We start from the raw sequence: 17,566 nt of genomic DNA, 5'->3' as shown, positions 1-17,566 counted from the left end.
TTTGCATGTTTTCGATTGAAATCGATAGAGTTATTGTCCTTTGAATATGTCCCATCGAGATACCCGAAATAAGGATTCCAGTTATGTGCCGATGGTGGGGTGTAAAAATAGTAGTCTAACGATTAGCATACGATTTTGGCTTGGAAATATTTTTCCCATATCGCGAGACTAATGTTCTCGAAATCAAATTTTGCGTAAAAAATATGTTAGTGGCAAGTTATTCACGAGCAGTAATCACTTAGAGAATACGTTGAAAAGTGACCTTCGGTCACCGTTTCGACAATAACTTGTGAACGGTAAGGATTTTTTGGGCGCGGCCGGAATGTTTTAGAAAGTACACATTCAGGGCTTGAATATGAACACAAATTTTATATTTTTTTGATTGAAATGAAGAGATTTATCGTCCATTAAATATGTCCCACCGAGGTACCCGAAATAAGGATTCCAGTTATGTGCAGATGGAGGGGTGTAAAAATTGAAGACTGCTGATTTGCCCACGAATTTGGCAAGGAAATATTTTTCCTATTTCGTGAGATCAGTAATCCCGAAATCAAATTTTGGGTAAAAAATATGTCCGTGCCTAGTTATTCACGAACCGTAATCGCGTAAAAAATGTGTCGAAAAGTGACCTTCTGTCACCATTTCGGCAATATCTTTTCAACGGTAAGGAATTTTTGGACGCGGCCTCAATGTTTTAGAAATGCACATTCGGAGCTTGAATATGAAAACAAATTTTGCATGTTTTCGATTGAAATTGGGAGAGTTATTGTCCTTTGAATATGCCCCACCGAGATACAGGAAATAAGGATTCCAGTTATGTGCCGATTGAGGGGCGCAAAAATTGTAGTATAATGATTTGCACACGATTTTGGCTTGGAAATATTTTTCCTATTTCGCGAGACCAATGTTCTCGAAATCAAATTTTGCGTTAAAAATATGTTAGTGGCAAGTTATTCACGAGCAGTAATCACTTAGAGAATACGTTGAAATGTGACCTTCGGTCACCGTTTCGACAATAACTTGTGAACGGTAAGGATTTTTTGGGCGCGGCCGGAATGTTTTAGAAAGTACACATTCAGAGCTTGAATATGAACACAAATTTTATATTTTTTTGATTGAAATGAAGAGATTTATCGTCCATTAAATATGTCCCACTGAGGTACCCGAAATAAGGATTCCAGTTATGTGCAGATGGAGGGGTGTAAAAATTGAAGACTATTGATTTGCCCACGAATTTGGCAAGGAAATATTTTTCCTATATCGTGAGATCAATAAATCCCCAAATCAAATTTGGAGTAAAAAATAAGTTAGTGGCTAGTTATTCACGAGCCGTAATAGCTTAAAAAATGTGTTGAAAAGTGACCTTCGGTCACCATTTCGACAATCACTTTTGAACGGTAAGGAAGTGTTTGACGTGGCCGGAATGTTTTAGAAAGTACACATTCGGAGCTTGAATATGAACACAAATTTTGCATGTTTTCGATTGAAATCGATAAAGTTATTGTCCTTTGAATATGTCCCACAGAGATACCCGAAATATGGATTCCAGTTTTGTGCCGATGGAGGGGCGTAGAAAAAGTAGTCTAACGATTAGCACACGATTTTGGCTTGGAAATATTTTTCCTACATCACGAGACCTATGATCTCGAAATCAAATTTTGCATAAAAAATATGTTAGGGGCAAGTTATTCACGAGCAGTAATCACTTAGAAAATACGTTGAAAAGTGTCCTTCGGTCCCGTTTCGACAATAACATGTGAACGGTAAAGATATTTTGGGCGCGGCCTGAATGTTTTAGAAAGTACACATTCAGAGCTTGAATATGAACACAAATTTTATATTTTTTTGATTGAAATGAAGAGATTTATCGTCCATTAAATATGTTCCACCGAGGTACCCGAAATAAGGATTCCAGTTATGTGCTGATGGAGGGGTGTAAAAATTGAAGACTGTTGATTTGCCCACGAATTTGGCAAGGAAATATTTTTCCTATTTCGTGAGATCAGTAATCCCGAAATCAAATTTTGGGTAAAAAATATGTTAGTGGCTAGTTATTCACGAGCCGTAATCGCTTATAAAATGTGTCGAAAAGTGACCTTCTGTCACCATTTCGGCAATAACTTTTCAACGGTAAGGAATTTTCGGACGCGGCCTCAATGTTTTAGAAATACACATTCGGAGCTTTTATATGAAAACAAAATTTTGCATGTTTTCGATTGAAATTGAGAGAGTTATTGTCCTTTGAATATGCCCCACCGAGATACCCGAAATAAGGATTCCAGTTATGTGCCGATTGAGGGGCGTAAAAATAGTAGTATAATGATTTGCACACGATTTTGGCTTGGAAATATTTTTCCTATATCGCGAGACCAATGTTCTCGAAATCAAATTTTGCGTTAAAAATATGTTAGTGGCAAGTTATTCACGAGCAGTAATCACTTAGAGAATACGTTGAAATGTGACCTTCGGTCACCGTTTCGACAATAACTTGTGAACGGTAAGGATTTTTTGGGCGCGGCCGGAATGTTTTAGAAAGTACACATTCAGAGCTTGAATATGAACACAAATTTTATATTTTTTTGATTGAAATGAAGAGATTTATCGTCCATTAAATATGTCCCACTGAGGTACCCGAAATAAGGATTCCAGTTATGTGCAGATGGAGGGGTGTAAAAATTGAAGACTATTGATTTGCCCACGAATTTGGCAAGGAAATATTTTTCCTATATCGTGAGATCAATAAATCCCCAAATCAAATTTGGAGTAAAAATTGAAGACTCTTGATTTGCCCACGAATTTGGCGAGGAAATATTTTTCCTATATCGTGAGATCAATAATCCCGAAATCAAATTTTGGGTAAAGAAAATTTTAGTGGCTAGTTATTCACGAGCCATAATCGCTTAAAAAATGTGTTGAAAAGTGACCTTCGGTCACCATTTCGACAAAAACTTTTGAACGGTAAGGAATTTTTGGACGCGGCCTGAATGTTTTAGAAAGTACACAGTCGGAGCTTGAATATGAACACAAATTTTGCATGTTTTCGATTGAAACCGATAGTGTTATTGTCTTTTGAATATGTCCCACCGAGATACCCGAAATAAGGATTCCAGTTATGTGCCGATGGAGGGGCGAAAAAAATGTAGTCTAACGATTAGCACACGATTTTGGCTTGGAAATATTTTTCCTATATCACGACACCAATGTTCTAGTAATCAAATTTTGCATAAAAAATATGTTAGTGGCAAGTTATTCACGAGCAGTAATCACTTAGAAAATACGTTGAAAAGTGACCTTCGGTCACCTTTTCGACAATAACTTGTGAACGGTAAGGATTTTTTGGGCGCGGCCTGAATGTTTTAGAAAGTACACATTCGGAGCTTCAATATGAACACAAATCTTATATTTTTTCGATTGAAATCAAGAGAGTTATCGTCCATTAAATTTGTCCCACCGAGGTACCCGAAATAAGGATTCTAGTTATGTGCAGATGGAGGGGTGTAAAAATTGAAGACTATTGATTTGCCCACGAATTTGGCAAGGAAATATTTTTCCTATATCGTGAGATCAATAATCCCGAAATCAAATTTTGGGTAAAAAAAATGTTAGTGGCTAGTTATTCACGAGCCGTAATCGCTTAAAAAATGTGTTGAAAAGTGACCTTCGGTCACCATTTCGACAATAACTTTTCAACGGTAAGGAATTTTTGGACGCGGCTTGAATGTTTTAGAAAGTACACAGTCGGAGCATGAATAAGAACACAAATTTTGCATGTTTTCGATTGAAACCGATAGTGTTGTTGTCCTTTGAATATGTCACACCGAGATACCCGAAATAAGGATTCTAGTTATGTGCCGATGGAGGGGCGTAAAAAATGTGGTCTAACGATTAGCACACGATTTTGGCTTGGAAATATTTTTCCTATATCACGACACCAATGTTCTCGTTATCAAATTTTGCAGATAAAATATGTTAGTGGCAAGTTATTCACGAGCAGTAATCACTTAGAAAATACGTTGAAAAGTGAACTTCGGTCACCTTTTCGACAATAACTTGTGAACGGTAAGGATTTTTTGGGCGCGGCCTAAATGTTTAAGAAAGTACACATTCGGAGCATGAATATGAACACAAATCTTATATTTTTTCTATTGAAATCAAGAGATTTATCTTCCATTAAATTTGTCCCACCGAGGTACCCGAAATAAGGATTCCAGTTATGTGCAGATGGAGGGGTGTAAAAATTGAAGACTCTTGATTTGCCCACAAACTTGGCAAGGAAATATTTTTCCTATATCGTGAGATCAATAATCCCGAAATCAAATTTTGGGTAAAAAAAATGTCAGTGGCTAGTTATTCACGAGCCGTAACCGCTTAAAAAATGTGTTCAAAAGTGACCTTCGGTCACCATTTCGACAATAACTTTTGAACGGTAAGGAATTTTTAGACGCGGCCTGGATGTTTTACAAAGTACACATTCGGAGCTTGAATATGAACACAAATTTTGCATGTTTTCGATTGAAATCGATAGTGTTATTGTCCTTTGAATATGTCCCACCGAGATACCCGAAATAAGGATTCCAGTTATGTGCCGATGGAGGGGCGTAAAAAATGTAGTCTAACGATTAGCACACGATTTTGGCTTGGAAATATTTTTCCTATATCACGAGACAAATGTTCTCGAAATCAAATTTTGCGTAAAAAATATGTTTTTGGGAAGTTATTCACGAGCAGTAATCACTTAGAAAATACGTTGAAATGTGACCTTCGGTCACCTTTTCGACAATAACTTGTGAACGGTAAGGATTTTTTGAGCGCGGCCTGAATGTTTTAGAAAGTACACATTCGGAGCATGAATATGAACACAAATCTTATATTTTTTCGATTGAAATCAAGAGAGTTATCGTCCATTAAATTTGTGCCACCGAGGTACCCGAAATAAGGATTCTAGTTATGTGCAGATGGAGGGGTGTAAAAATTGAAGACTATTGATTTGCCCACGAATTTGGCAAGGAAATATTTTTCCTATATCGTGAGATCAATAATCCCGAAATCAAATTTTGGGTAAAAAAAATGTTAGTGGCTAGTTATTCACGAGCCGTAATCGCTTAAAAAATGTGTTGAAAAGTGACCTTCGGTCACCATTTCGACAATAACTTTTGAACGGTAAGGAATTTTTGGACGCGGCTTGAATGTTTTAGAAAGTACACAGTCGGAGCTTGATAAAGAACACAAATTTTGCATGTTTTCGATTGAAACCGATAGTGTTGTTGTCCTTTGAATATGTCACACCGAGATACCCGAAATAAGGATTCTAGTTATGTGCCGATGGAGGGGCGTAAAAAATGTGGTCTAACGATTAGCACACGATTTTGGCTTGGAAATATTTTTCCTATATCACGACACCAATGTTCTCGTTATCAAATTTTGCAGATAAAATATGTTAGTGGCAAGTTATTCACGAGCAGTAATCACTTAGAAAATACGTTGAAAAGTGACCTTCGGTCACCTTTTCGACAATAACTTGTGAACGGTAAGGATTTTTTGGGCGCGGCCTGAATGTTTAAGAAAGTACACATTCGGAGCATGAATATGAACACAAATCTTATATTTTTTCTATTGAAATCAAGAGATTTATCTTCCATTAAATTTGTCCCACCGAGGTACCCGAAATAAGGATTCCAGTTATGTGCAGATGGAGGGGTGTAAAAATTGAAGACTCTTGATTTGCCCACAAACTTGGCAAGGAAATATTTTTCCTATATCGTGAGATCAATAATCCCGAAATCAAATTTTGGGTAAAAAAAATGTTAGTGGCTAGTTATTCACGAGCCGTAATCGCTTAAAAAATGTGTTCAAAAGTGACCTTCGGTCACCATTTCGACAATAACTTTTGAACGGTAAGGAATTTTTGGACGCGGCCTTGATGTTTTACAAAGTACACATTCGGAGCTTGAATATGAACACAAATTTTGCATGTTTTCGATTGAAATCGATAGTGTTATTGTCCTTTGAATATTCCCACCGAGATACCCGAAATAAGGATTCCAGTTATGTGCCGATGGAGGGGCGTAAAAAATGTAGTCTAACGATTAGCACATGATTTTGGCTTGGAAATATTTTTCCTATATCACGAGACAAATGTTCTCGAAATCAAATTTTGCGTAAAAAATATGTTTGTGGCAAGTTATTCACGAGCAGTAATCACTTAGAAAATACGTTGAAAAGTGACCTTCGGTCACCTTTTCGACAATAACTTGTGAACGGTAAGGATTTTTTGAGCGCGGCCTGAATGTTTTAGAAAGTACACATTCGGAGCATGAATATGAACACAATTCTTATATTTTTTCGATTGAAATCAAGAGAGTTATCGTCCATTAAATTTGTCCCACCGAGGTACCCGAAATAAGGATTCTAGTTATGTGCAGATGGAGGGGTGTAAAAATTGAAGACTATTGATTTGCCCACGAATTTGGCAAGGAAATATTTTTCCTATATCGTGAGATCAATAATCCCGAAATCAAATTTTGGGTAAAAAAAATGTTAGTGGCTAGTTATTCACGAGCCGTAATCGCTTAAAAAATGTGTTGAAAAGTGACCTTCGGTCACCATTTCGACAACAACTTTTGAACGGTAAGGAATTTTTGGACGCGGCTTGAATGTTTTAGAAAGTACACAGTCGGAGCTTGAATAAGAACACAAATTTTGCATGTTTTCGAGTGAAACCGATAGTGTTGTTGTCCTTTGAATATGTCACACCGAGATACCCGAAATAAGGATTCTAGTTATGTGCCGATGGAGGGGCGTAAAAAATGTGGTCTAACGATTAGCACACGATTTTGGCTTGGAAATATTTTTCCTATATCACGACACCAATGTTCTCGTTATCAAATTTTGCATATAAAATATGTTAGTGGCAAGTTATTCACGAGCAGTAATCACTTAGAAAATACGTTGAAAAGTGACCTTCGGTCACCTTTTCGACAATAACTTGTGAACGGTAAGGATTTTTTGGGCGCGGCCTGAATGTTTAAGAAAGTACACATTCGGAGCATGAATATGAACACAAATCTTATATTTTTTCTATTGAAATCAAGAGATTTATCTTCCATTAAATTTGTCCCACCGAGGTACCCGAAATAAGGATTCCAGTTATGTGCAGATGGAGGGGTGTAAAAATTGAAGACTCTTGATTTGCCCACAAACTTGGCAAGGAAATGTTTTTCCTATATCGTGAGATCAATAATCCCGAAATCAAATTTTGGGTAAAAAAAATGTTAGTGGCTAGTTATTCACGAGCCGTAATCGCTTAAAAAATGTGTTCAAAAGTGACCTTCGGTCACCATTTCGACAATAACTCTTGAACGGTAAGGAATTTTTGGACGCGGCCTGGATGTTTTACAAAGTACACATTCGGAGCTTGAATATGAACACAAATTTTGCATGTTTTCGATTGAAATAGATAGTGTTATTGTCCTTTGAATATGTCCCACCGAGATACCCGAAATAAGGATTCCAGTTATGTGCCGATGGAGGGGCGTAAAAAATGTAGTCTAACGATTAGCACACGATTTTGGCTTGGAAATATTTTTCCTATATCACGAGACAAATGTTCTCGAAATCAAATTTTGCGTAAAAAATATGTTTGTGGCAAGTTATTCACGAGCAGTAATCAATTAGAAAATACGTTGAAAAGTGACCTTCGGTCACCTTTTCGACAATAACTTGTGAACGGTAAGGATTTTTTGAGCGCGGCCGGAATGTTTTAGAAAGTACACATTCGGAGCATGAATATGAACCCAAATCTTATATTTTTTCGATTGAAATCAAGAGATTTTTCGTCCATTAAATTTGTCCCACCGAGGTACCCGAAATAAGGATTCCAGTTATGTGTAGATGGAGGGGTGTAAAAATTGAAGACTCTTGATTTGCCCACAAACTTGGCAAGGAAATATTTTTCCTATATCGTGAGATCAATAATCCCGAAATCAAATTTTGGGTAAAGAAAATGTTATTGGCTAGTTATTCACGAGCCATAATCGCTTAAAAAATTTGTTCAAAAGCGACCTTCGATCACCATTTCGACAATAACTTTTGAACGGTAAGGAATTTTTGGATGCGGCCTGAATGTTTTAGAAAGTACACATTCGGAGCTTGAATATGAACACAAATTTTGCATGTTTTCGATTGAAATCGATAGTGTTATTGTCCTTTGAATATGTCCCACCGAGATACCCGAAATAAGGATTCCAGTTATGTGCCGATGGAGGGGCGTAAAAAAAGTAGTCTAACGATTAGCACACGATTTTGGCTTGGAAATGTTTTTCCTATATCACGAGACCAATGTTCTCCTAGTCAAATTTTGCATATAAAATATGTTAGTGGCAAGTTATTCACGAGCAGTAATCACTTAGAAAATACGTTGAAAAGTGACATTCGGTCACCGTTTCGACAATAACTTGTGAACGGTAAGGATTTTTTGGGCGCGGCCTGAATGTTTTAGAAAGTACACATTCGGAGCTTCAATATGTACGCAAATCCTATATTTTTTCGATTGAAATCAAGAGATTTATCGTCCATTAAATTTGTCCCACCGAGGTACCCGAAATAAGGATTCTAGTTATGTGCAGATGGAGGGGTGTAAAAATTGAAGACTCTTGATTTGCCCACAAACTTGGCAAGGAAATATTTTTCCTATATCGTGAGATCAATAATCCCGAAATCAAATTTTGGGTAAAAAAAATGTTAGTGGCTAGTTATTCACGAGCCGTAATCGCTTAAAAAATGTGTTCAAAAGTGACCTTCGGTCACCATTTCGACAATAACTTTTGAACGGTAAGGAATTTTTGGACGCGGCCTGGATGTTTTACAAAGTACACATACGGAGCTTGAATATGAACACAAATTTTGCATGTTTTCGATTGAAATCGATAGTGTTATTGTCCTTTGAATATGTCCCACCGAGATACCCGAAATAAGGATTCCAGTTATGTGCCGATGGAGGGGCGTAAAAAATGTAGTCTAACGATTAGCACACGATTTTGGCTTGGAAATATTTTTCCTATATCACGAGACAAATGTTCTCGAAATCAAATTTTGCGTAAAAAATATGTTTGTGGCAAGTTATTCACGAGCAGTAATCACTTAGAAAATACGTTGAAAAGTGACCTTCGGTCACCTTTTCGACAATCACTTGTGAACGGTAAGGATTTTTTGGGCGCGGCCTGAATGTTTTAGAAAGTACACATTCGGAGCATGAATATGAACGCAAATCCTATATTTTTTCGATTGATATCAAGAGATGTATCGTCCATTAAATTTGTCCCATCGAGGTACCCGAAATAAGGATTCCAGTTATGTGCAGATGGAGGGGTGTAAAAATTGAAGACTCTTGATTTGCCCACAAACTTGGCAAGGAAATATTTTTCCTATATCGTGAGATCAATAATCCCGAAATCAAATTTTGGGTAAAAAAAATGTTAGTGGCTAGTTATTCACGAGCCGTAATCGCTTAAAAAATTTGTTCAAAAGCGACCTTCGATCACCATTTCGACAATAACTTTTGAACGGTAAGGAATTTTTGGATGCGGCCTGAATGTTTTAGAAAGTACACATTCGGAGCTTGAATATGAACACAAATCTTATATTTTTTCTATTGAAATCAAGAAATTTATCTTCCATTAAATTTGTCCCACCGAGGTACCCGAAATAAGGATTCCAGTTATGTGCAGATGGAGGGGTGTAAAAATTGAAGACTCTTGATTTGCCCACAAACTTGGCAAGGAAATATTTTTCCTATATCGTGAGATCAATAATCCCGAAACCAAATTTTGGGTAAAGAAAATGTTATTGGCTAGTTATTCACGAGCCATAATCGCTTAAAAAATTTGTTCAAAAGCGACCTTCGATCACCATTTCGACAATAACTTTTGAACGGTAAGGAATTTTTGGATGCGGCCTGAATGTTTTAGAAAGTACACATTCGGAGCTTGAATATGAACACAAATTTTGCATGTTTTCGATTGAAATCGATAGTGTTATTGTCCTTTGAATATGTCCCACCGAGATACCCGAAATAAGGATTCCAGTTATGTGCCGATGGAGGGGCGCGAAAAAAGTAGTCTAACGATTAGCACACGATTTTGGCTTGGAAATATTTTTCCTATATCACGAGACCAATGTTCTCCTAGTCAAATTTTGCATATAAAATATGTTAGTGGCAAGTTATTCACGAGCAGTAATCACTTAGAAAATACGTTGAAAAGTGACATTCGGTCACCGTTTCGACAATAACTTGTGAACGGTATGGATTTTTTGGACGCGGCCTGAATGTTTTAGAAAGTACACATTCGGAGCTTCAATATGTACGCAAATCCTATATTTTTTCGATTGAAATCAAGAGATTTATCGTCCATTAAATTTGTCCCACCGAGGTACTCGAAATAAGGATTCCAGTTATGTGCAGATGGAGGGGTGTAAAAATTAAAGACTCTTGATTTGCCCACAAACTTGGCAAGGAAATATTTTTCCTATATCGTGAGATCAATAATCCCGAAATCAAATTTTGGGTAAAAAAAATGTTAGTGGCTAGTTATTCACGAGCCGTAATCGCTTAAAAAATGTGTTCAAAAGTGACCTTCGGTCACCATTTCGACAATAACTTTTGAACGGTAAGGAATTTTTGGACGCGGCCTGGATGTTTTACAAAGTACACATTCGGAGCTTGAATATGAACACAAATTTTGCATGTTTTCGATTGAAATCGATAGTGTTATTGTCCTTGAATATGTCCCACCGAGATACCCGAAATAAGGATTCCAGTTATGTGCCGATGGAGGGGCGTAAAAAAAGTAGTCTAACGATTAGCACACGATTTTGGCTTGGAAATATTTTTCCTATATCACGAGACAAATGTTCTCGAAATCAAATTTTGCGTATAAAATATGTTTGTGGCAAGTTATTCACGAGCAGTAATCACTTAGAAAATACGTTGAAAAGTGACCTTCGGTCACCTTTTCGACAATAACTTGTGAACGGTAAGGATTTTTTGAGCGCGGCCTGAATGTTTTAGAAAGTACACATTCGGAGCATGAATATGAACACAAATCTTATATTTTTTCGATTGAAATCAAGAGATTTATCGTCCATTAAATTTGTCCCACCGAGGTACCCGAAATAAGGATTCCAGTTATGTGCAGATGGAGGGGTGTAAAAATTGAAGACTCTTGATTTGCCCACGAATTTGGCAAGGAAATATTTTTCCTATATTTTTAGATCAATAATCCCGAAATCAAATTTTGGGTAAAAAAAATGCTAGTGGCTAGTTATTCACGAGCCATAATCGCTTAAAAAATGTGTTCAAAAGTGACCTTCGGTCACCATTTCGACAATAACTTTTGAACGGTAAGTATTTTTTGGACGCGGCCTGAATGTTTTAGAAAGTACACATTCGGAGCTTGAATATGAGCACAAATTTTGCATGTTTTCAATTGAAATCGATTGTGTTATTGTCCTTTGAATATGTCCCACCGAGATACCCGAAATAAGGATTCCAGTTATGTGCCGATGGAGGGGCGTAAGAAGCGTAGTCTAACGATTAGCACACGATTTTGGCTTGGAAATATTTTTCCTATATCACGAGACCAATGTTCTCGTAATCAAATTTTTCATATAAAATATGTTAGTGGCAAGTTATTCACGAGCAGTAATCACTTAGAAAATACGTTGAAAAGTGATATTCTGTCACCGTTTCGACAATAACTTGTGAACGGTAAGGATTTTTTGGGCGCGGCCTGAATGGTTTAGAAAGTACACATTCGGAGCTTGAATACGAACACAAATCTTATATTTTTTAGATTGAAATCAAGAGATTTATCGTCCATTAAATTCGTCCCATCGAGGTACACGAAATAAGGATTCCAGTTATGTGCAGATGGTGGGGTGTAAAAATTGAAGACTATTGATTTGCCCACGAATTTGGCAAGGAAATATTTTTCCTATATCGTGAGATCAATAATCCCGAAATCAAATTTTGGGTAAAAAAAATGTTAGTGGCTAGTTATTCACGAGCCGTAATCGCTTAAAAAATGTGTTCAAAAGTGACCTTCGGTCACCATTTCGACTATAACTTTTGAACGGTAAGGAATTTTTGGACGCGGCCTGAATGTTTTAGAAAGTACACAGTCGGAGCTTGAATATGAACACAAATTTTGCATGTTTTCGATTGAAATCGATAGTGTTATTGTCCTTTGAATATGTCCCACCGGGATACCCGAAATAAGGATTCCAGTTATGTGCCGATGGAGGGGCGTAAAAAATGTAGTCTAACGATTAGCACACGATTTTGGCTTGGAAATATTTTTCCTATATCACGACACCAATGTTCTCGTGATCAAATTTTGCATAAAAAATATGTTAGTGGCAAGTTATTCACGAGCAGTAATCACTTAGAAAATACGTAGAAAAGTGAGCTTCGGTCACCTTTTCGACAGTAACTTGTGAACGGTAAGGATTTTTTGGGCGCGGCCTGAATGTTTAAGAAAGTACACATTCGGAGCATGAATATGAACAAAAATCTTATATTTTTTCTATTGAAATCAAGAGATTTATCGTCCATTAAATTTGTCCCACCGGGTACCCGAAATAAGGATTCCAGTTATGTGCCGATGGAGGGGCGTAAAAAATGTAGTCTAACGATTACCACACGATTTTGGCTTGGAAATATTTTTCCTATATCACGAGACAAATGTTCTTGAAATCAAATTTTGCGTAAAAAATATGTTTGTGGCAAGTAATTCACGAGCAGTAATCACTTAGAAAATACGTAGAAAAGTGACCTTCGGTCACCTTTTCGACAATAACTTGTGAACGGTAAGGATTTTTTGGGCGCGGCCTGATTGTTTAAGAAAGTACACATTCGGAGCATGAATATGAACACAAATCTTATATTTTTTCTATTGAAATAAAGAGATTTATCGTCCATTAAATTTGTCCCACAGAGGTACCCGAAATAAGGATTCCAGTTATGTGCAGATGGAGAGGTGTAAAAATTGAAGACTCTTGATTTGCCCACGAATTTGGCAAAGAAATATTTTTCCTATATCGTGAGATCAATATTCCCGAAATCAAATTTTGGGTAAAAAAAATGTTAGTGGCTAGTTATTCATGAGCCGTAATCGCTTAAAAAATGTGTTGAAAAGTGAACTTCGGTCACCATTTCGACAATAACTTTTGAACGGTAAGGAATTTTTGGACGCGGCCTGAATGTTTTAGAAAGTACACAGTCGGAGCTTGAATATGAACACAAATTTTGCATGTTTTCGATTGAAACCGATAGTGTTATTGTCCTTTGAATATGTCCCACCGAGATACCCGAAATAAGGATTCCAGTTATGTGCCGATGGAGGGGCGAAAAAAATGTAGTCTAACGATTAGCACACGATTTTGCCTTGGAAATATTTTTCCTATATCACGACACCAATGTTCTCGTGATCAAATTTTGCATAAAAAATATGTTAGTGGCAAGTTATTCACGAGCAGTAATCACTTAGAAAATACGTAGAAAAGTGAGCTTCGGTCACCTTTTCGACAATAACTTGTGAACGGTAAGGATTTTTTGGGCGCGGCCTGAATGTTTAAGAAAGTACACATTCAGAGCATGAATATGAACACAAATCTTATATTTTTTCGATTGAAATCAAGAGATTTATCGTCCATTAAATTTGTCCCACCGAGGTACCCGAAATAAGGATTCCAGTTATGTGCAGATGGAGGGGTGTAAAAATTGAAGACTGTTGATTTGCCCACGAATTTGGCAAGGAAATATTTTTCCTATATCGTGAGATCAATAATCACGAAATCAAATTTTGGGTAAAAAAAATGTTAGTGGCTAGTTATTCACGAGCCGTAATCGCTTAAAAAATGTGTTCAAAAGTGACCTTCGGTCACCATTTCGACAATAACTTTTGAACAGTAAGGATTTTTTGGACGCGGCCTGAATGTTTTAGAAAGTACACATTCGGAGCTTGAATATGAACACAAATTTTGCATGTTTTCGATTGAAATCGATTGTGTTATTGTCCTTTGAATATGTCCCACCGAGATACCCGAAATGAGGATTCCAGTTATGTGCCGATGGAGGGGCGTAAGAAGAGTAGTCTAACGATTAGCACACGATTTTGGCTTGGAAACATTTTTCGTATATCACGAGACCAATGTTCTCGTAATCAAATTTTGCATATAAAATATGTTAGTGGCAAGTTATTCATGAGCAGTAATCACTTAGAAAATACGTTGAAAAGTGATATTCTGTCACCGTCTCGACAATAACTTGTGAACGGTAAGGATTTTTTTGGCGCGGCCTGAATGGTTTAGAAAGTACACATTCAGAGCTTGAATATGAACACAAATCTTATATTTTTTCGATTGAAATCAAGAGATTTATCGTCCATTAAATTCGTCCCACCGAGGTACACGAAATAAGGATTCCAGTTATGTGCAGATGGTGGGGTGTAAAAATTGAAGACTATTGATTTGCCCACGAATTTGGCAAGGAAATATTCTTCCTATATCGTGAGATCAATAATCCCGAAATCAAATTTTGGGTAAAAAAAATGTTAGTGGCTAGTTATTAACGAGCCGTAATCACTTAAAAAATGTGTTGAAAGGTGACCTTCGGTCATCATTTCGACAATAACTTTTGAACGGTAAGGAATTTTTGGACGCGACCTGAATGTTTTAGAAAGTACACAGTCGGAGCTTGAATATGAACACAAATTTTGCATGTTTTCGATTGAAACCGATAGTGCTGTTGTCCTTTGAATATGTCCCACCGAGATACCCGAAATAAGGATTCCAGTTATGTGCCGATGGAGGGGCGTAAAAAATGTAGTCTAACGATTAGAACACGATTTTGGCTTGGAAATATTTTTCCTATATCACGAGACCAATGTTCTCGTAATCAAATTTGCATAAAAAATATGTTAATGTTAAGTTATTCACGAGCAGCAATCACATAGAAAATACGTTGAAAAGCGACCTTCGGTCACCTTTTCGAGAATAACTTGTGAACGGTAAGGATTTTTTGGGCGTGGCTTGAATGTTTTAGAAAGTATACATTCGGAGCATGAATATGAACACAAATCTTATATTTTTTCGATTGAAATCAAGAGATTTATCGTCCATTAAATTTGTCCCACCGAGGTACCCGAAATAAGGATTCCAGTTATGTGCAGATGGAGGGGTTTAAAAATTGAAGACTATTGATTTGCCCACGAATTTGGCAAGGAAATATTTTTCCTATATCGTGAGATCAATAATCCCGAAATCAAATTTTGGGTAAAAATAATGTTAGTGGCTAGTTATTCATGAGCCGTAATCGCTTAAAAATTGCGTTGGAAAGTGACCTTCGGTCACCATTTCGACAATAACTTTTGAACAGTAAGGAATTTTTGGACGCGGCCTGAATGTTTTACAATGTACACAGTCGGAGCTTGAATATGAACACAAATTTTGCATGTTTTCGATTGAAATAGATAGTGTTATTGTCCTTTGAATAAGTCCGACCGAGATACCCGAAATAAGGATTCCAGTTATGTGCCGATGGAGGGGCGTAAAAAATGTAGTCTAACGATTAGAACACGATTTTGGCTTGGAAATATTTTTCCTATATCACGAGACCAATGTTCTCGTAATCAAATTTGCATAAAAAATATGTTAATGGTAAGTTATTCACGAGCAGCAATCACATAGAAAATACGTTGAAAAGCGACCTTCGGTCACCTTTTCGAGAATAACTTGTGAACGGTAAGGATTTTTTGGGCGTGGCTTGAATGTTTTAGAAAGTATACATTCGGAGCATGAATATGAACACAAATCTTATATTTTTTCAATTGAAACCAAGAGATTTATCGTCCATTAAATTTGTCCCACCGAGGTACCCGAAATAAGGATTCCAGTTATGTGCGGATGGAGGGGTGTAAAAATTGAAGACTATTGGTTTCCCACGAATTTGGCAAGGAAATATTTTTCCTATATACTGAGATCAATAATCCCGAAATCAAATTTTGGGTAAAAAAAATGTTAGTGGCTAGGTATTCATGAGCTGTAATCGCTTAAAAAATGTGTTGACAGGTGACCTTCGGTCACCATTTCGACAATAACTTTTGAACGGTAAGGAATTTTTGGACGCGGCCTGAATGTTTTAGAAAGTACACAGTCGGAGCTTGAATATGAAAACAAATTTTACATGTTTTCGATTGAAATAGATAGTGTTATTGTCCTTTGAATATGTCCCACCGAGATACCCGGAATAAGGATTCCAGTTACGTGCCGATGGAGGGGCGTAAAAAATGTAGTCTAACGATTAGCACACGATTTTGGCTTGGAAATATTTTTCCTATATCACGAGACCAATGTTCTCGGAATCAAATTTGCATAAAAAATATGTTTGTGGCAAGTTATTCACGAGCAGCAATCACATAGAAAATACGTTGAAAAGTGACCTTCGGTCACCTTTTCGACAATAACTTGTGAACGGTAAGGATTTTTTGGGCGCGGCTTGAATGTTTTAGAAAGTACACATTCGGAGCATGAATATGAACACAAATCTTATATTTTTTCGATTGAAACCAAGAGATTTATTGTCCATTAAATTTGTCCCACCGAGGTACCCGAAATAAGGATTCCAGTTATGTGCGGATGGAGGGGTGTAAAAATTGAAGACTACTGGCTTGGAAATATTTTACCTATATCGCGAGACCAATGTTCTCGACATCAAATTTTGCGTAAAAAATATGTTTGTGGCAAGTTATTCACGAGCAGTTATCACTTAGAAAATACGTTGAAAACTGACCTTCGGTCACAGTTTCGACAATAACATGTGAACGGTAAGGAATTTTTGGGCGCGGCCTAATGTTTTAGAATGTACACATTCGGAGCTTGAATATGAACAGAAATTTTATATTTTTTCGATTGAAATCAAGAGATTTATCGTCCATTAAATATGTCCCACCGAGGTACCCAAAATAAAGATTCCAGTTATGTGCAGATGGTGGGGTGTAAAAATTGAAGACTATTGATTTGCCCACGAATTTCGCAAGGAAATATTTTTCCTCTATCGTGAGATCAATAATCCCGATATCAAATTTTGGGAAAAAAAAATGTTAGTGGCTAGTTATTCATGAGCCGTAATCGCTTAAAAAATGTGTTGAAAAGTGACCTTCGGTCACCATTTCGCCAATAACTTTTGAACGGTATGGAATTTTTGGACGCGGCCTGAATGTTTTAGAAAGTACACATTCGGAGCTTGAATATGAACACAAATTTTGCATGTTTTCGATTGAAATCGATAGTGTTATTGTCCTTTGAATATGTCCCACCGAGATACCCGAAATATGGATTCCAGTTTTGTGCCGATGGAGGGGCGTAAAAAAAGTCGTCTAACGATTAGAACTCGATTTTGGCTTTGAAATATTTTCCTATTTCACGAGACCTATGATCTCGAAATCAAATTTTGCATAAAAAATATGTTAGTGGCAAGTTATTCACGAGCAGTTATCACTTAAAAAATACG

Source organism: Quercus lobata, chromosome 5 (genome assembly GCF_001633185.2).
Source record: "Quercus lobata isolate SW786 chromosome 5, ValleyOak3.0 Primary Assembly, whole genome shotgun sequence".
Taxonomy (NCBI): domain Eukaryota; kingdom Viridiplantae; phylum Streptophyta; class Magnoliopsida; order Fagales; family Fagaceae; genus Quercus; species Quercus lobata.
This window is presented reverse-complemented; position numbering follows the sequence as displayed.